Below are 21,036 nucleotides of genomic sequence, written 5' to 3'. Positions count from 1 at the left end.
GTGTTTTCCCCTTCTGTCCGGTTCAGGAGCATTTTCCCTGATTTTATTGAAGTTTGGATCAGGTCAACCTTTTTCAAGCTGATTGCAAACAAGAAAATGAAAGCCCGTTTGCATACGGTAGTTTGCCGGCCACTACAAGTTACATTGTATTGGTAGGTGGCAGTTTTATGCTTTAATGCTCCAGTTTTCGTTCTCATTGGTTCCCTTTTTTTAATGCTCTTAAAAAGAAGGCAGTTTTTTCCATTTACTTCTAGTTTGTAGTAGGAAGAAAATATTGATTCCCTTTCTTCTACAGTTATTAACTGAGAACACTTGTAGCGGCAATTTTCATTGCACAAAATCCCAGAGTTAAAGGTTTCAGCGGGTTTTACTTGGCCTATTTTAGAAATGTAAGCCAGACCACTTTCTCTGCACTTGGCACGTTTTCGTGCTTTCCATTCTTCAATCTTTTTCTGTCTTTTTCTAGTTACTTTTACTTTTAGTGGAAATATTTTTTCTTGGTTTTATTGAACAAATTAAGAGCCTCTTCATTTCCATTTTCAGGAAGAGCAACGATCTCATCATATGGAATATTTCCATTTACTTGTAGTTCAAAATTTATATTGCCATCATTCATAATCTCACTTTCAGTTTCTTCACTCACCACTTCCTTATTGATATTGCCTTCCTCATTTCCATCCTCATCTGATTCGATATTATCTTTCTCATTTTCATTAGGAACGTATTCATCTCTTGAGTCATCATTAAATAATGATGAAAGGCTTTCATCATCTGAATCAAGGCTTTCATCATCTGAATCAAGTCCGTAATCTAAAACAGAACCACAGAACATTAGCATAAGCCTAAATTTGCCTTGTTTAATTTCAGCTGTTAAGAAAAACAAAACATTAGTTATTAGTCTGGTCTGCTGATTTAAGTCCCTATTGACAGTTAATGATTAACAGAAAATAATTCATGTTAAATAAGCTAACTACCACATTTGAAGGCAACAATCACGTGGGTCGGATAGTGTAATTGGTTAAGACACTCGCCCAGAGTGAGACATCCGGGTTCTAATACCACCTTACCATTTCATTAGATTTTTTTAACTAGCCCATTGTTCAAATATGTATCTCTAATGTACTTACGTAGTTTTTTGTAAACTCCATGTTTGTTTTTATTGGATGGTCTTGTACGTTCTGTACCTTTGTTCTTCAGTTCTAGTTTATCAGAATGATTCTGATAATTGGAGCTACACGGTTGAATGGAGATACTACAGCTATCCCGTAGGTTTTTATGTTCTTTGACTATATTTGAATCTGAAAAAAATGATATCACTAATGTTGCCGTTTTATTATGATGTTGAATTTTAAATTTAGGGCTTAATGAAAATATGATTTTATCAATACTAATGGATTTTTATTGATTTACGAAATTCGGTGTCATTAAAAGCATTCTAGTAGGCTTACAGCCCAAATAACCTTTTTGTAAACAACAGCATAGGACGTGCCGATGCTTTGCAAGTTACATAGGCCTAGACTTAGATTGTAGGCTAGACGTAATATAAAAGCTTGGCTTATTTTTAAATAAATGAAAATCAGTCAATTAAAATTAATATTTTGCAAAATACTTGAAACTACTAAAGAATAATATTTACCTTTTATCTTGGTTTCATTATCACCAACTTCTTCTGTAATAGTGGATTTCTGTTGTAATTGCTGTAAAGCCAAGTCTGCCAAAAATTTTCCCCTAGAACTAGTCATAATAAATCACTTTATAACTAATTAAATAAACTAAAACAGCTAAGAACACTAACACAAGCAGTAGCGAGGGTTGCACTTGCACATAACCTAAAAACTTTAATTTGTTGTCATCTGATGTCAGCTGACGAATACATGAAGGAGGTAAGTACTTTATCTTGTTACTTACCTCCTTCATTCACTAGATATTTAAAGTAGTATGGTCAATTACCTCCTTCATACGCTGGCTATCTCAGTTATTTAAAATCATAGAAGGCTGCGGATAAGTGAAAAATTTAATTTAGCACTTACCACCTTCATCCATGCGGATAACTCATTTTCTTAAAAAATATCACTTACTCCCTTCATCCACTCACCCCTTCAATTCTTAAAAGAATATTCAAAATTTTAAAATAGAATTTTACCAAAATATTGAAAATTCGGATGGCCCGGAAGCCTGGTTCGGGACGCCGGGACACGACTTCGTAATTCGGGCCATGTCCCGGATTTTTTGGGCTAGTTGGTCACACTACATGACCAAAAATTAGAAACACTACTTAGAAAAATTTTCAGACCTCACCACAACATCACCACAAACCAGTATAGGATCAGAACCAATATCGAATTAAAAGCACTCTACAACGACACACTCAAGAAATTAAATCACAGCGACTAAGATGGGCAGGCCACGTGCACAGACTTCATAACGAGAGACTAGCAAGACTGGTATGGGAGGAGATTCCTACAGGCAGAAGACTACTCGAAGATCCCAGAATGCGATGAAGAGGTAACACCCAAGCAAATCTCCTGAAAATGAACATTCCATTTGACCCTAGGTTGATGGAAGACCGAACAAATTGAAAAAAAGTTGTAGTCAGCCAGGACCCACTCAGGGTTGTAGCGCTACGTGATGATGATGAATGAAGGAAACTGATTGTCTCTTATAAGGAAACTTTATAATGACATTTACCTACTTGATAAAAGGAGGAAATAATGCAAATATATTTATAGAATACTTTGTGAATACAGGAAAATACGCTTGTGTCTTTCTACAAGATAATAAGCTATTAAAGTATAATGTTAAAAATGTTTTATAAATTCACAAAATAATTGCTTCTAATAGTTTTTCTTGTCTTCATCACGTACTATAAAAATAGTAAAAAATACTAAACTTATAGTTTCGTCTGGCTGTTGTATAAGAAACAGCTTCTTTCTATGGAAAGAGAGTTAGAACTCTGGATAATTAAATCTGACTTTAAATTTCGGTAAATAACTGCTTAGACGTGACTTGGTTTTCAAGAAATCTTGTTGGCGTATTTAAGCTCAGCACCGTTTTCTTTCAAGATGTATACATTTCACAATAAATTGAGACCAGGCTTTTATAAAAGAACCGTTACGTTTAGCTTCTAAAGCGGCAGTAATAAATAAAATATATTTTTTGCTAGTTTTGTAGACCCAAACTCTGGACGTTGTTGGAAAATGTTGTTAATATGGATTTGTCCTCAAAATAGTGTGCCATTCATTAACCCAATATAACTCATAATTTTTTACTCTTATCGCCTTGACTGAAAATGGGAAAATGAATACTGCAACCCATTAAAGTAACCTAACGAAAAATGCCCCTATTGCAGACCATGGGCAATCGGAAACTAGAGTAAGTCCCACAAAACGTAAGAAAATTTGTAATAATACAGTGAGTGGCAAAATTATAAAATAAATTTAGTCCAGAAAGCCACTGCGCATCCGCTAGGAAAAATATTCTAATTCGGATTTTTTGCACAACCTTACTCAAAAAGGACTCCTTTTAACAAATTTGCATGTTGCCACGACCAAAAGGTGGTCGAAAATTTTTTAAACGTTTTTTTTTTGTTTTTTTCCTAAACTTATTTTTTTTGCATGGAAAAAAGTTTATTAAAAGTATATTATAAGCGATTAAAAATTGAAAAATTGCGAAATCGGACATTTTTAACCCTGGAAAACTATGTCAAAAACTGAAAATTTTAATGTTGCCAAGGTAGGTAGATATTCTTTAAACATCGATTGATGAAATCCCGAAGAGTTTTTTGCAATACAATATTCAAAACACCTTTGTTTTTTAATTGCTAATCAAGCGTGCGCGACACTATTTTCCACCGACAGTATGGTGTAAATGAAAGGAATAAATTCGTTATTTCGTAAACCGGCGATTTTAAGGAAAAATCCCGAAATAGGTCGATTTTTATTTTTAAGTTATGATATTGTGGCATATATGGTATACTAGTGACGTCATCCGTCTGGGCGTGATGACGTAATCGATGATTTTTTAAAATGAGAATAGGGGTCGTGTGGTAGCTCATCTGAAAGGTTCTTCAATTCTCTATTCAGTAATGTAAACATTTACATAATTATTTATACAAGGTGTCCTTCTACTTCTTTTTTTGTCAAATAATTTAATTTAATAAAAATTTTTTGGATCACGTCCAGATGGATGACGTCACTAGTATACCATATATGCCATAATATCATAACTTAAAAAGAAAAATCGACCTGTTTCGGGATTTTTCCTTAAAGTCGCCGGTTTACGAAATAACGAATTTATTCCTTTCATTTGCACCATACTGTCGGTGGAAATAGTGTCGCGCACGCTTGATTAGCAATTAAAAAGCAAAGGAGTTTTGAATATTGTATTGCAAAAAACTCTTCGTGATTTCATCAATCGATGTTTAAAGAATATCTACCTACCTTGGCAACATTAAAATTTTCAGTTTTTCACATAGTTTTCGAGTGTTAAAAATGGCCGATTTCGCAATTTTCCAATTTTTAATCGCTATGTCAAAAACTATCATTTTTAGAAAAAAGTCACTAAAGACCTTTTCTGTTTGGAATGATCCAAAAAACCTAAAAAATCTTTTTTTCAATGCAAAAAAATAATTTTAGGAAAAAAACAAAAAAAAACGTTTAAAAAATTTTTGACCATCTTTTGGTCCTGGCAACATGCAAATTTGTTAAAAGGAGTCCTTTTTTGAGTCCTTTCTGGACTAATTCGTTTTCGAGACTAAGCAACTTTGGAAATAAATCCGCAAACAGATTGATTTTCTTGTATTACGTTTGTTTGGCATATACACGTACCAATGACGGTGCCTATAATAGAGACCTGTCTAATTTAATAGTTTTTGATTTATTCGCTATCCAAAGTGTTAGTTTTATATCTAGAAAATCAATGTTTTTCGATGGTATACTCATTTACGAATCACTCAATTTTTGACGTAGAACAAATTTTATCAAACCATGGTCTTTGAAATTAAATTACCTACAATTTCGTATTTAAATATTTTTAGCATCTCTGATGCTAATCTTTATATTCTGAAGAAAATGGCATTTTTAACGAAATTGCAAACATTCGATATCCACTATAAACTTTAGTTTTTTAAAAACTAATCATTCTTCTAAGCCAGTCAAACTTCTAGAATCTATTAATAATACTTATTAAAGAAGAATAAATAAGCCCAGTGACTAAAAACACCGTTAACTTACATTATTATGCTTCCAATTGGATTTCTCCCTTAAAAAAATATATTGATTTTTTAACCGTAACTTAATTCTTTTCTTTTCCAAAATCGTACCTAATTTAAAAATAAAAATCGACCTATGGCGGGTTTTTTTCTTACACTGTTACCAATAAACCAAGTATAAAAGTTATACTGAGAATAAATCAGGTATAGGCAAAATTACTACCAATAAACATGGAATAACTTAGATATAGGTTATACTTGGTATAAAAATTTAGTCCTAGTTTATACCGACCCACACCCTTGTTTAAGTCTGGTTAATTTTATGAATTTCAATGTCATCAGGGGCAAAAATATATTATCTTTTGATTTGTTTTGTGAGTAAATTATATAATAAAAAATTGTGTTTAAGGGGTGTTTCGGTTGTCAAAGAAATTGATAATTTAATTAATATGATAGAAAATACCCGAAAGGGAAACTTTTCAAAGATAGAATAAATCCCTTTTCACAATACACCGATAAGGAATTCACAATTAAATATCAGTTTTTCTAAAGATGGTGTAAGGTTTTTAGAAAACTCGTAACGTTACAAACGTCACATCTTTGATATTTTATTTTTAAATAATTATTTTACTTTATTTTCTTTAATATTTCATTAGTAATAATTTTCTTCTATTTGTTTTACCTGTTTTTTTTTGTTAGCCACTCGTTGGCGCCCTCTTTTATTATCCTCTTTAATAATCCCCTTTTATTACCTCTTTTATTATCCTCTTTTATTATCTTCTATTTACTATAACTCTTTTCACTTAAATCATCGATTGAACATACTGAACGTACCTCGTACATTCTTACTCTGTAAGTATTAGTCTTTCAATACGGAACATGCCTGAGACTTCATAGTGCTTGGTCGTCATTTCAAACGTCGCACTGTCATGAAAGTGACACTTCATCCCTACCGGCTGACACAAAATGAAAATGGAAGAGACAGGGAAAAATTATCTATTTAAAGAGATGGGCCCATAAGGCCCTATATATTTCCAAAGCACCTTTCTCTTGAGGTAAGGATTCATTATTATTTTTTTTTTGTATTTACATTTCTAAATCTAATGGCTTTTTCTAAAATTTTTTATATCTAACCTCCAATGTCAAAAGAATGGTTTCTGATATTTTAGTTTTAAATATATTATCTTTTTAATTTACATATCTGCACGTTTAATAATCAAATTTTAACTATTTTCCTCATCTAAATTTCATTTAATTTATTCTTGTCATCTGCTACTCCCTCTGAAGATTAGAATGTCAGACGGCACACGTTGGTTTATCTTCTTGATTGTTGATATGTGTTTTACTGTTCTAGTTTTTTGGGATAAGATCACCGTTCTCCCTCCGGGAGTTTCAACAACCCTCAAATCGCCGGCGATAGAACAACGAGGACATGTCATCCATGCTGCACCCACATCACCAAGACTGCAACGGCCAACATCCGTAGGCCTGGTGGAATACAACACCTACAACCGCAGAGCCCGTTGCAGAACCAGCAGCAGTACCATTCAACATCAAGAAGTTACAATCAGATATCAAAAGCCATAAGTATAATCCAGAATTGTAAGTTTTGGCAAGAATTTGAATATATGTGTTAATGCAATTTACTAAGTCATATTTTATTATATTTTTATGAACAATAAACAAGATTAGTTAAATATTATTGTTTTATTTGCTCCATTCTGAGATTTCATTGTTCATGTTTTTGATTAGGACAAGGTGGATTCACAACTTGGGAGATTGAGCTAGTCTAGGGTAGACGATAGCTATCATAGTTGATTAAAACATTATTCTCGAATATTATTTCAATTATCTGGGGTAGTTTATCGCCTCAAACTTAGTAAGTTATTCACTTACATTTGAATTCGATATTGCATGAAAAGTTTAGTCAAACAGTCCATATAATGCACAAAAATTTTTAAAATGATTCGTCAATTAGTTTAAATTTTATTCAATTTGTTTATCCCAAAGAGCTTTTTTTGCAATGTTATTGTTCAGAAAATAATAATGATTACAGCAATTCTGTGGAAACCATGTGACAGAAGAATACTGGTATTTTAAACGCATTTAAAAAATATCAATAAAAACTCATTTTTATCACTCCGAAAACATTTTACAAAAGTAGAGTCAATTTTGGCTTATAACCAATTTGAATAACTCTGTTAATATTGACTGTGGACTAAATCTACTTTGGGATTTGAAAAACTGGTATTTTTACACGAATTTTCAAAAAAAAACTTTTCGCCTAGGTTAATTTGGTTTGTCAGTTACAGAGAAAAATCAAAATTGACATATTTGACACAATATATCATTGTTCTATCTATTTGTGCAGAAGATTGCGACGTTGCCAAACTATTATTTCGGAATAAAGTTGGAATACTTATATCTAACTTATACCGAGTTTATTAGTAACAAATTTTTTTCGTACTATATCTACCTTATACTTAGAATAACTATTCTAGATATAAATACTATTCCAAGTAATGAAGCTTAAAATAGGACAAAACCTCGCAATTTTTAGAGAATGGATCGATTTGCTTGAAAAATTGAGAATAAGTAGTGGATAGTCCAAGGATCAAAATCTATATCATGTCGAAAGGCGCTTTTACCATGGGGATGGTTGCCACCCAATCTCAGGGGTGGAAATTTTTTATTATACTTTAATCAGAAAAGTTGGTAGAAACGTTCATTCTTAGCAAAAAACATTCTATACATTTTTTTAAAAAAAAATTGATAGTTTTCGATGTATTCGCTATCGAAATTGTTGGTTTTACATCGAAAAAATCAATGTTTTTAATAAGTTTTCTGCTAATAACTCCAAAAGCTTTCGTTTTATCAAAACAACTTTATTTAACAAAAATATACCTTTTGAAAAAATAAACAAAACCGTTTTTTTTATTTTTTTTTTTAAACCAATAGTAATTGAGCTATACTTTATTATATGTTAGCTCTTCTTCTTACTCGTCTCGTAAAATATCACTTTCGGAACTTGTTACGTAAATTACTATTTTAAGAAGTTCTTTTTATAATGGAAACTAGTGACGATAAAACATTTTCTGGAACACCATCGGAAATTTTTAAAGCATATCCTTAACATAAAATGACCTGCTGGTTGGAAGTCTACATCCGTAGTGGAAGGATATATTGAAGATTTCGTGTCAAATAAAATTAAAATCGTCCAAAAATTGTCAATGCTGATATGCCATCTACAAGTTGCTCAGATTGTAGTCCACATTTATATGATGATTCTTTTGGGCATGCACTTTCCACAAATCATACGGAGTTATTGGAAGTTCATAGCAACTTACAACAGAGCAAAGTAGCAAATCCTAACATTTCTACACTCACCGGCACAAAATTCCGCCATCCAAAATTTTTGATCAAGTTTGACAATCTATAACTTTCTTCTTTGTACTCCGATTTTCAAAATTCTTGCTTCAGTTTGTAGGTACATGTATTGATATCGTTTGCTATTATTCCGGTAACAAAAAAAATTTTTTGCTTAGTTGGTATTATACGGGAGTGAATGGAAGCGTTGTATTTTCTCCTAACTTTAAAAAATTCTGTGGAAAAATTGGAGAGCTGATTTTGTTTAATACTCCTTTTGTAGTACCCTAGAGGTATTACTAAGGTTTTTTTTTTTTAATTATCCGAATATCCCTTTTCTTGTAAGAGCTGTAAATAAAAACACTGCTTTGAACTTTTTTAATTAAAAATATCAAACACAAAAATTAACAAAAAAAAAACAAAATTAACAACAAAACAATTCAATAACGGGTACGTTTATCTCTTGCAGAAACGACTGCTCGCCATCTGTTTGGCATAGAATGAAGATGTGTAATCCGTGCCTGGGGAATAGCCCGATATTCGTCTACCAGGGCCATAATTATTGTACCAAATTTTCTGGAGTCCTAGGATGACGGCTAATAGCTTTTTTTAATTCATCCCATAAGTGGTCAATAGGATTGAGATCTGGGCTGCATGCGGGCCATTCTAATCTTATCAATCCAACCTCTATTTTATGAGTCCATTAGTGTTTTTATTTACACAAAATGGTACAGCTCTTACAAGAAAAGAGATATTGGGATAATTCAAAAAAAAAAATTTTAGTGATGCTTCCAGGATAATATGAGAGTACTATGAAGCAAAATAAGGTCTTCCATTTTTCCACAGAATTTTTTAAAATTAGTAGAAAATATAACGCTTCCATTCACCGCTGTATGTAAAATGCCATGAAAGCAAAATTTTTGTGTTACCAGAATAATAGCAAACCATATCAATACATGTACCTACAAACTGGTGTAAGAATCTTGTAAATCGGAGCACAAATAATAAAGTTATAGATTGTCAAACTTAATCAAACATTTTGGGTGGCGCAATGTTGAGCTGGTGAGTGTATAAATAATAATTATTCAAATTGTGTTATAAATATAAAATTATAGATGTAGGAAACTTATGTTTGATTGCTAAAATTATAATTCCTTTATTAAAATAAAACACAATAAATAAAAACTTTGTGTTTTACTAAGCACACCCGCCATCTAACATTACCGTCCGGCGGGCGATAAAGAAGCCCGACTTTACCGCCCGGTCGTGCATAAAGGTTTTTTAAAAGGTATTTTTTAAACTGTATTATTGAATTTTTAACACGTTTGTAGAAAAAATATTGTATGATATACGCGTTAAAAGTACATTTTAAAGGCACTCATGTGAATTGCAGAATTCGCTTCGCTCATTCCGCAAACCTTTATATGCGTGCCTTAAAATTGTACTATTAACACTTATATCATAAATAAAATAACTATTAAACATAAAATAATTACATTTGAATCAGATGGGCGAGAATTGCGGTAACTGGATGGAAGGCAGGTATACTGACGTGGAAGAATTACAATTTCTTAATGTGAATTATGAGACACTACCCCCCATTAAATAAAGTAAAGCAGACTATAAAAAGGTTCAGATGTAATAAATCTCTGAAGAGCGACAGCATTCCGGAAAAAGTGCACAAACACGGCGAACAAGCAATTACCTATGCCATGCATACCGTCATATGTATAAAATGTGGCCTGGAATACACACATCGGAAAAGTCTAGGGATATTTTTATAACATAATAAAGTTAATAAAAAAAAAGAATTCATGTGGTCGCTTATTTTCAATTGAATTTGTATATTTGCCCATCCTGTAGATTTTTGTGAGTAAAACAAAATGGCAAAAGTGGTAATGAATATTTGACAGGAGAAAGGAGAAGAGAGTTTCAGCAGGAGAAAAAAAAATATTTTATGTTTTGTTCGCGTTATAAAGTTCTTGTTTAGTTACTGCATTGAAAATATTGTTTGTTATTATGAAACGACGTCATTAACTTTAGTTGAGATGAATATGGCTGTATTCCGTAGGTGGCATGCGGCAAACTAATGTATGTGAATGCATGGGAGTCTCCCAAATCTCTTGTCTCCCTTTCTCCCTAAGTTGATTGTGGCGACATTTTTGTGGCAGTGTAAGTTCAGTCGAATGTTATGCAGGACGTTAGCGCTCAACAACTGTAGCTGAAGACCGATTTATAATGAACCGCTAGAAGAAAGCAAACAATTACAGCACCTGAACTGATTAGCGGCTTGCAGCGGGAACTCCAGGTACCCATAGGTAGTGATAATGTAATAAATTGTCTCCATGAAGCCAATCTCCACAGTCGAAGGCCTTTGAAATATCCATATATCTCCAGAGGCAATGGCACTACAAGATTAGGGTGGTGTCAAGAATATCAAAGCTGGGATGCAAATGGTTGGGCGACAGTTCTATTATTAATACGACGAATCTAGATTGGGATGTTATCCAGATTCTCGTCGAGTAGTAGTGTGGAGATGATCTGAAAATGTAGAACGCTTAAGACATGTCCGGACAGTTTACACATACAGAGGTAGTACAGTAATGATTTAGGGTGGAATAATAATCGGTGGCAGAATGGACTTCGTTTTTCTAGACCGCTTTCTGAAAGCTCAGAAGCACCTCAACACCATCCTTTAACCTATCGTTCGTCCGTTTGCTGGTGCTCTTAGTCCAAACTTCCACCTCATGCACGATAGTATTCATTCATATATTGCACGTCCAGTGACAGACTGGCTTACCAATGAAGGTGTTGCCTTTGCCAGTACAAGCCCCGACCTCAATACCGTAGAGGATACGGGACATGCTTCAACGCAGGATTACTCCAGATATGGGTAACATCTACACTCCGTTTCGTTTCCGAGAGCGTCTGATAGAACAATCTAATTTTGTCTATAAGTGACAGATATATAGCCATAACCACCAACTTGGATCTAGCTGGACACCAGCCGTATGGCGTTCACCATTGTTGACAACTCTTATTATGTATCATTTGAAGTAAGTTTTCTAGCAAATTTTCCATAGAAAGGAGTAGGCTAGTAAGTCTGTATGATGTTGTTTGCTTAGCAGGTTTGCGTAGCAAAGGCTAGGATAATTTGGGCTGCTTTCCACAAAAGCGACAAGTACCCCGTGTTTAAAACAGCATTGTATATTTGTGTCGAATATCTCAGTCCCTTATACAAAAGTTTCCTTTAAAATTTTAGCTCTAATTAAGTCCAATTCTGCTTATTTTTTAGATTCAACAAATAAGTATGTATGGATCTGGTGACATTGTAAAATTTTGAATAGGCATTTCCACTGGATACGGGATTTGAGAAATACTTTAATGTTATCTTTAACGTCGAAGTTATTTTTAGCGGGATAGGCTTGGGAAGACCCTTTTTAAGTGTTCTGTACTAAGGAGTACGCATAGGAGGTTTTCTAAATTGAGGCCCTTTTATATTTTTTTACAGCTTTCCATAAATCACAGTCAGTAGCATCTAAAGCTGTCTAATTCCCAAGATAGAGGCTTGTTCAAAAGAATTTCGATATTTTTATTATTATTTAGTCTACGTTAGCTTGATTTACTTTAATTTTTTCGGCAGCATGAGTTCTTTGCCAGATTTTCTTTATTTTCCGTGAGTTTTGCTGGTTGACACTTGGCTTAGAGTTGTATCCCACATCGCTTTCTGTATCGATTTTTAAATGTTTCACTGTGTTTTCTATATCAACATTGGTTTCTAGATGAGTATCGAGATTCAAAGAAGTATTGAAATATCCACGAAAAACATTAAAATTGGTGTATTTGTTCCCCAAGTTTAGAGCTGGTCCTATTTATATTAAGCCACTGCTAATTATTTTAATTAGAATTGGCAAATGGTAAGAAGACAATTCACAACCAGAATTTGCCAACACGTAATTTTTGGGAATTCTCTTGTAAATTAAAAAGTTATCAAGATCCTGGATTTTAGATATGTTGTCGGTTGGCCAACAGGTTGTTTCACCTGTTGTTATGAAATTAAGTATTCTATTTTCTGTTGCTTCTAATAGTTGTCTAATTTTGGTGTTATTAATCTTGAGCACGATTGTGTATTCTTGGAATTATAATCACCATCTTCTTTTTCTTTCCGTATCCTTCTAGTCCGTATTCAGACGTTGGCCGTCATTATTTTCAGAAGTTCCTGAAACTTTTTCTATCAACTGCTGCGCGAAATAATTTTTCTACTGTGGAACCACACCCCACACCATTATCTAATTGTCTATTATTAGGCAACCATGAATGTTTCTTTCCAACCAATCTATCTCTTTCCCTCTACGTTTCCTTGTATTATAAGGCGAATTTTTAGGTCCTCTAATTATATAGCCGAAGTATTTATTCTGTTTTTCTCCTCTTTATGATGTTTAAGAGCAGATAATATAGACTATAGATCACACACAACATTTCAGGACGTTCTTGTGAATATTCATCGACATTATCACCAGCCGCAATATGTTAAGTCTAATGAACAGCAGCTGTTCATATTGTTCCCTAGATGTTGAGTGCTGTAGTGGGCTATATATTGCAGAAATTGTCAGTGAACCACGCCAGTCCTCTGTGCTTTTATTCGTTGCTTGTATGTGATATTTGAAATATTGTTTTACTTTGTGAGGCTTGATTGTCGACCTAATATTTGCTTTTCTTCCGTGAGCCGTGTCATCTGGATGATTTTTGTGTACTAGCTGGTGTAGGTCGCATGTTTAAAATAGCATCGATGTGCAAAATGCGTTTCAGATACAACTGTTGTATCATATTATGGTATATAATGAAGACTTTTACTGTTGTTACATGCTTTGTTATATATTTTGCTAGCCTGTTGGCATTCCCGTTGTCTAATTTGTATTATTGTTTTGTTGCTCAGTTTGCTAGGCTTAGTAAGTACATTTACTGTGATAATATTTATAATAATAATTAAAATTACTATGCTCAATATCATGTATTTTGTTCGCGAGAAAAGGATCTTAAATAATATTCGAATATTTCTGTATGCAATTTCCTGTTTGAATAAGCCAGCAAAATTTGTGCTTTAACCGACGTTAGCGCGCGTGGATTCACCTTTATTTAATCTCTTTAACTAAATACCTACGTTTCTTTCAATTAAATTTACCAGTTTACAACTTAATTTAATTTAAACTACATGAATTGCCATCAACTAACTAAACAGGCAGTTGTGTAGAGAGAATAATTTCTAGTTGAACAGATTTCGAGTATTCTAATCACTCATAGGATTTAACGCCACCTGATGCCCCTATTTTGAATATGATGAAGGATTTAATAGCACTATAAAAATTTTGGCAGAAATACTACTGTAACGAAAAATATTGTATTTTAGTGTTTGCAGCAATAGCTTTATAAATATTGCAAATGAATATTGTATTATAAAAGCATTTTTATAAATTAGTTTTTTTTTCTCAGATGTATATATTATGTCTTATAGAAATTAATATAAAATATAATTTTGTTTTTACCAGCTTTAAAATATTAAAATGTGAAAATCTTGAGTTATTCATGTCTGCCCGTCTGTAAACATAACTATTACTCCTCCGTTAGAAACAGAATGACAAGTAAGGTGTCAAATGAGAGCTCAGAACTCAAACATGGTACTAAAAGTAAGAAGTTTGACGTCGGACTTCCGGTTTCAGAGTTGCAGACGGAATTATTATTTTAAAATCGCCGAAATAGTACAAGCGATGTATTATTCGACGCGCCTTAGCAAGACGAGGACAAATATATACTTCCGGTTTCATGTAATTCCTCCGTTATTAAATAAATAGAAAAGCTTATAACCCAACGATGGTATACAGGGTATCCAGAAACTCTACCGACAAACGAAGACAGGAGATTCCTCAGATAATTTTAAGACAATTTAACCCAATTCACCTAGTCCGAAAATGCTTCTTAAGGGAGCTAGAGCTCTTTGAAGATGGCGTCATGAAATTAGTTTTTCTTAAATACCTCCAGAACGCTTCTATTTAGAAAAACGAAAATTGGTACGCGTATTACCTTTTCAGAGATGAATCGATTCCATCCATTGTATATTTCTAGTACCGGTCATAGGCGTCCGTTTTGGGTAGAGCAACGGGTATTTTATCGCATAACTTTTTTGTCCTTAACTTTTATGCATTTTTGACACAGGATTATTAAATTGTGAGGTATTCTAGTACTAAAAGGTACTCTTGCTTTAAGTCGGTAGGACACACCGTTTTCTAGGAAAATCTAGTTTTTCGTTCTTGGAATTTGAAAAAAAATTGAAAGAACTTTTCAACAAAAAACGAAGTATTTTACCAACATAAAGTAAGAGTAACTTTTAGTACTCGAATACCTCATAATTTAATAATCTAGTGTCAAAAATGCTCAAAAATTCCAGACAAAAAAGTTATGCTATAAAATAACTGTTGACCTACCCAAAACGGACGCCTATGACCAGTACTCAAAATTCGCAATTAATGAAATCGATTTATCTCTGGAATATAAATAAATGTACCAGTTTTCGTCTTTCTAAACAGTTTTTTTTTAAATTATTTTTTTAATTCAAAAGCGAAAAATTTTCAAATCGATTTTTCTAGAAAACGGTGTGTCCTACCGATTTAAAACAAGAGTACCTTTTAGTACTAGAATACTTTACAATTTCATAATCCAGTATCAGAAATGCATAAAAGTTAAAGCTAAAAAAGTTATGCCATAAAATAACTGTTGCCTTACCCAAAACGGACGCCTATGACTGATACTAGAAATTGACACTGGCTGGAATCGATTTATCTCTGGAAAGTAAATACGTGTACCAATTTTTGTTTTTCTAACTAGAAGCGTTCTGGAGGTATTTAAGAAAAACTAATTACAAGACGCCATCTTCAAAGAGCTCTAGCTCCCTTAGGAAGCATTTTCGGACTAAGTGAATTAGGTTAAATTATCTTAAAATTATCTGAAGAATCTCCTGTCTTCGTTTGTTGGTAGAGTTTCTGGACACCCTGTATATGGTGAGCAAGTTTACCTCGGACTTCCGGTTTTAGAGGGCAATCGGAAGTACGGTCTGAAAGTCGCCGAAATAATACAAGCCATACAAACCCCTTAAATATGTTTATGTTTTAAGAATATAGTTAACAACCTCATCTCAAAAATAGTTATTTATATATTAAGAGCGAAAAGTGATACATTATTGCTTGAGAGTAAGAGTTACCGCTCGACGCGTAGCGGAGTCACTTTGCGCTTGTAATACATACAACATTTTTTCTACAATCACTTAATAAAATGAGACTATTTTTAAAGCATTAACTTTAAAAATGAATAACCATTTTCAATTTCGTTGCAAAACGAAAATACAGCCGAACCATATTCCAGTCCAATCAGAGAGTGCTGCAAGCACCTCTACCGGTTTCGAAACTTATTAGTCTCTCATCAGGAGGCACATATGCTGCTCTCTCCGATCCAACCAAAACAAACCCCAGCGTGCAGTCCCGAATTGCAACGAACGAAATGGCATAGATGCCCTAGCGGCAACTGCTAGCAAAAGACTAAGTTTTCACTCTAATGGCATACAACATATCTCACCAGAATGAAAACAGTGGGAACCTTCTCTGGTTACACCTCCGAGGCTTCTACAATATGCAAGCCATACGGATGCTGAGACTAAGGAAGATGAGGGAATTCTACAATTTACAATTCACGTCACATCTGCTCAGCGCGGTAAAGTTCCAACGAGACTGGTTCCCTTCATACTCCACACAGAGTAAATGGAAATCAAAAATGAATAACCATTTTCAATTTCGTTGCAAAACGAAAATACAGCCGAACCATATTCCAGTCCAATCAGAGAGTGCTGCAAGCACCTCTACCGGTTTCGAAACTTATTAGTCTCTCATCAGGAGACACATATGCTGCTCTCCCCGATCCAACCAAAACAAACCCCAGCGTGCAGTCCCGAATTGGAATATGGTTCGGGTGTATTTTCGTTTTGCAACGAAATTGAAAATGGTTATTCATTTTTGATTTACATTTACTCTGTGTGGAGTATGAAGGGAACCAGTCTCGTTGGAACTTTACCGCGCTGAGCAGATGTGACGTGAATTGTAAATTGTAGAATTCCCTCATCTTCCTTAGTCTCAGCATCCGTATGGCTTGCAAATTGTAGAAGCCTCGGAAGTGTAACCAGAGAAGGTTCCCACTGTTTTCATTCTGGTGGGATATGTTGTATGCCATTAGAGTGAAAACTTAGTCTTTTTCATTAACTTTAACTTTTTAACATTAACTTTTATATCTTTCAGTTTGAATGTTCAATGTGTTTGTATTGTATGGTTGTACGGTTGCTACGGACGACGCGCGTAAAATCAAACTTTACGCGCTAGGCCGATAAAGTGACGGTATTCAGTAAACGTCAAGTTTTCGTTGCCATTGACAAGCGAAAAAGTGATTCTAGAAAAAGTATGTTATATGTGGTCTGTTATGAATAATACAAAGTAAAATTTTGAAATTATTACATTATTTATCACGTATTAAATAATGATATGTTTTAAATGAGATGAATACATACATCAATTTTTTATACTAGGTATAATAGGCCTGGATCCCGCATACCAAAAAAAAGTTGATTAATAGCAAGCTAAAAATTTGTTAGCTTAACGGTGTCTAGTCGGACAAACTTAGATGTACGGGAACACTGGAATAGGGGAAGTTTTAATTGTGGAACAGTTTAAAAATTTGGAATGTCAGATCACGAAAACGTCCCATGTATTTTGTCGGACAGACCATCCAATTGATTTTTTACCCTTTCATTAAACTCTCATGCAAAAATCAGACTGCTATTACTAACCAACATGATTCCTGTCATTTGATATGTTCTTCGTGTTCCACTCATTCAAATGCCCAGTTGGTGATGCACACCAGTCAGATTCTTGCATGAGAGTTTAATGAAATGGTAACAAATCAATTGGAAGTTCTGTCCGACAAAAGACATGGAACGTTTTCGTAGTCTGTCGTTCCAAATTTTTAACCTATTCCACAATTAAAACTTCCCCTGTTCCAATGTTCCCATGCATCAAAGTTTGTCCGACTAGACACCGTTAAGCTAACAAATTTTTAGCTTGCTATTAATCAACTTTGTTTTGGTACGCGGGATCCAGGTCTATAATATTGGATTTTGTTTTTAAATTATTTTCACCTTGCATTATTCAGAATAATTCAAAAAGGCTGATTTGTTTTGTACACACTTATGACAAATGAATGAATGAAAAAAGAAAACATTTTAAAAGTGTATAAAACATTTAATTCCTCGTTGACTCTTTCGGCTTACAAAGTCATCTTCAGAGCTATGGTCACAATTTAAAAGTACCACTAGTAAAGAGGGATTCCATTGATAAACAAGCTGAAAATGCGAGAATTATCATAACGAAAACTTTGTTTATTTACGTATTTAAATTCATAATATGGAATATTTCTATTATGAAAAGTTGTTTAGTATTAAATGCTGTGTTTTAATATGAATTTATATCCTAATTTATATATTGTGAACTATAAAGGTACTCTACTCTCGAACGAAATTCATATTTTTTGACATACCTCGAATAAAATAGATAAAATTTGATATATGATGATTGCATCTTAGATTTTAGACGACCATGCAGATATTTTTATGAAGAATAACTTTTCTTCGTAAAATTATTAATAAAAGAGCTATGAATAAAAATGATGTTGGTATCCGTAATTTGAGAAAAATTTTCAAATATTTTTTTATTTTTAGAAGGATGTACAAGTAATAATTGCATAATATAGTGGAGTCACTGAAGGTTTTCACCTCCGATTTCGTTGAACCTTCATCGATTTTCATGAAAATTGGTGACTAGTTAGAAGATACTTCAAGGAACAAAGGTGACATGATGCCAACTTGCGCTTTTACCCTGGGGGTGGATGCCACCCCTTCTCGTGGGTGAATTTTTTTAATAAAAAAATACCAGAAATCGATAGAGGGGAAACTTCTAAGCAAAATTTGGTATATAAAGTTATTTACAAATCAATACTTTTTGAGTTATTAAATATCAAAAATTTTATTTTTTCTTAAAAAAAATGCATGTTTTAAAGCGGTTTTTCACGTATTACTTAAAAATTATAAGCTTTTGTAAAAAAAACTATAATTATTAAAATTAAAGATATTAAAAAATTTAATACACTCCCCCCTTAAAGAACTAAACTAATGTTATTTCAAAGTGAGTTATGGGTAATTGAAAATATATTTTATTCCACGAGTACTCAAATCTAAGTATTCAAGCTTACATAACGGGAAAACGATGCATTTTATAGAATATACTTGTTAAGAACTTGTCGAAGTACTTCGGAGTACTTATCACATGAGCTCCAGTAAAAGTTAATAGCATCAAAATTAAGCAAGTTATGATGAAAATAAGAGAACCCTTTCGATTTTTTTAGGAAAAAGTGAAAAATAAAACATACGCCATTTCCACAAAAATTAAAATTTGTATGTAGTAATCCTCACAAGAATTTCTTTAGGTTAACATAGTTTATGATTTATACAATATTCACCAGTTTAATGCATATTTTTGAAAAAAAAAAATACAATTTAAAAAAATCAGAATTTTTAAAATTATCGTACTTTTCATTTTCTTTTGATAATAACTCCAAAAATACTCAATATACGTAAAAAATGATATTAAACTTAATTTTAGTATTTTCTGTTTCAAATACTTTACCTATTTTACTATTTCCGTAGAGTAAAAAATAACCGAGATAGAAACGTTTAAAATTTCAATTTTGCTGCAAGAACCATGTAACCGGGGCCATTTAACCTTTTATTGTTAAAAAAGTGAGAGGTATCAAAGACTAATTTTGACATTTTTTAATAGCTCTTGAAATTAGCTTTTAAGTAGTTTTTAGGTGAACCTGATATCTTAAAAATTAACGGAGTGATTTACAAAAAAACAATAACATTTTTTGGAAAAATTTTTAAAAGATACGTTTTGAAACATTCTTGGTGCATAAATTTTAATGCTATCAACTTGTTGGAGGGCTTATTTGATAGATATTTCTATGAACTTTGACAAATGTTTAATAAGTTTATGTTATAAAATGCATCATTTTGCCGGTATTTAAGCTTGAATACTTAGATTTGGGTACTCGACGAAAGAAATATACATTCAATTACCTATAACTTACTTTTAGTTAACATAGAAAGGTTTTTCTAGTCAGGAGTTTATTTGATTTTTATTAGTCTCAATTTTGATAATAATACCTTTTTCGTAAAAACTTATATTTTTTGAGTTATTTATAAAAAATCGGTTAAAAACATACATTTTTCTCACGAAAAATTAAAATCTTTGATCTTTAATCACTCAAAAAGTTTTGATTTATTTTAATAACTTTATATAGCAAATTTTACTTATAATTCGTCCCTCTATCGAATTGTGGGGTTATTTTTAATAAAATAATTTTCACCTCCGAGAAGGGGTGGCATCCACCCCCAGGGTAAAAGCGCAAGTTGGCACCATATCACCTTTGTTCCTTGAGATATCCTCTAGCCACTCACCAATTTTCATGCAAATCGATGGAGGTTCAACGAAATCGGAGGTAATAGCTCATATCCACCTTCAGTAACTGCACTAATATTAGAACATAGTTTTTAACTCCAAACAACTTTTTATAATAACACTTTTCAATATTGTGAAAAATAAAGATACTTTAATCTTGATCGAACTTCATATTTTTTGACATACCTCGTATAATATAAATTTTATATCTAATAAAAATAAATAAATACAAAATAAACAGTTTTCCTTGAAAACACTAATTTAACATTACATTAACATAGGTAAATAAATAAAATTTGTTTATCTGACATTTCAATTTTATGTTGACGTTTAGTTGAGTCAAACGAAAACAAAGTAGAGTTGACGTTTCTATGTCGGAAGAAAATGACAATTTAAAGGAGGCTTATGACGTCACAATGACGACCTTGAGGTCGGATATCTCGAAGATGGTTAGAGATAGCGAAATACCGTTTTCAGATTTGAATTCAGAAGACAAAACTACATAGGAATCCATTGCTAGGTGGCCTCTAGATATTTCAGGAGCGGCAACGCAATAACACACACACTTTTGCGAATTTATAAACGAAAAGTTTTCGTTGAAAATACAAATTTTTTTCTTCAATAGTTAAAAAAACTTCAAAAATTAACAAAAAAGCATTGTCTATCCTCTGGCATAGCACCTTTCAGTAGTAACTTCTTCCGAAGTGCTCCCAAAGTTTGACGAGAATGCTCTAAATTAAGAAAAACTTGATCCGCCATATCCCACACATGTTCAATTGGTGATAAAAATGAGAATTCCGAGGACCAAAGCAAAAGATTGACTCCAGCCGGTTTAAAGAATTTCATGGTGACTCT

General features: G+C 32.8%; 1 long non-coding RNA gene across 1 annotated transcript; it reads right to left on the bottom strand.

The window, feature by feature from the left end:
• Positions 1-17,886: 17,886 nt before the first annotated feature.
• LOC126879698 (uncharacterized) lies at positions 17,887-20,510 on the bottom strand. Its single transcript, XR_007696210.1, has 2 exons — positions 20,368-20,510; positions 17,887-18,008 (listed from the first exon to the last, which is right to left on the bottom strand). It is a non-coding gene; the product is annotated as an uncharacterized LOC126879698 (long non-coding RNA).
• Positions 20,511-21,036: the final 526 nt, after the last annotated feature.

The sequence above is a fragment of the Diabrotica virgifera genome, chromosome 2 (genome assembly GCF_917563875.1).
Source record: "Diabrotica virgifera virgifera chromosome 2, PGI_DIABVI_V3a".
NCBI lineage: Eukaryota > Metazoa > Arthropoda > Insecta > Coleoptera > Chrysomelidae > Diabrotica > Diabrotica virgifera.
This window is presented reverse-complemented; position numbering and strand designations above follow the sequence as displayed.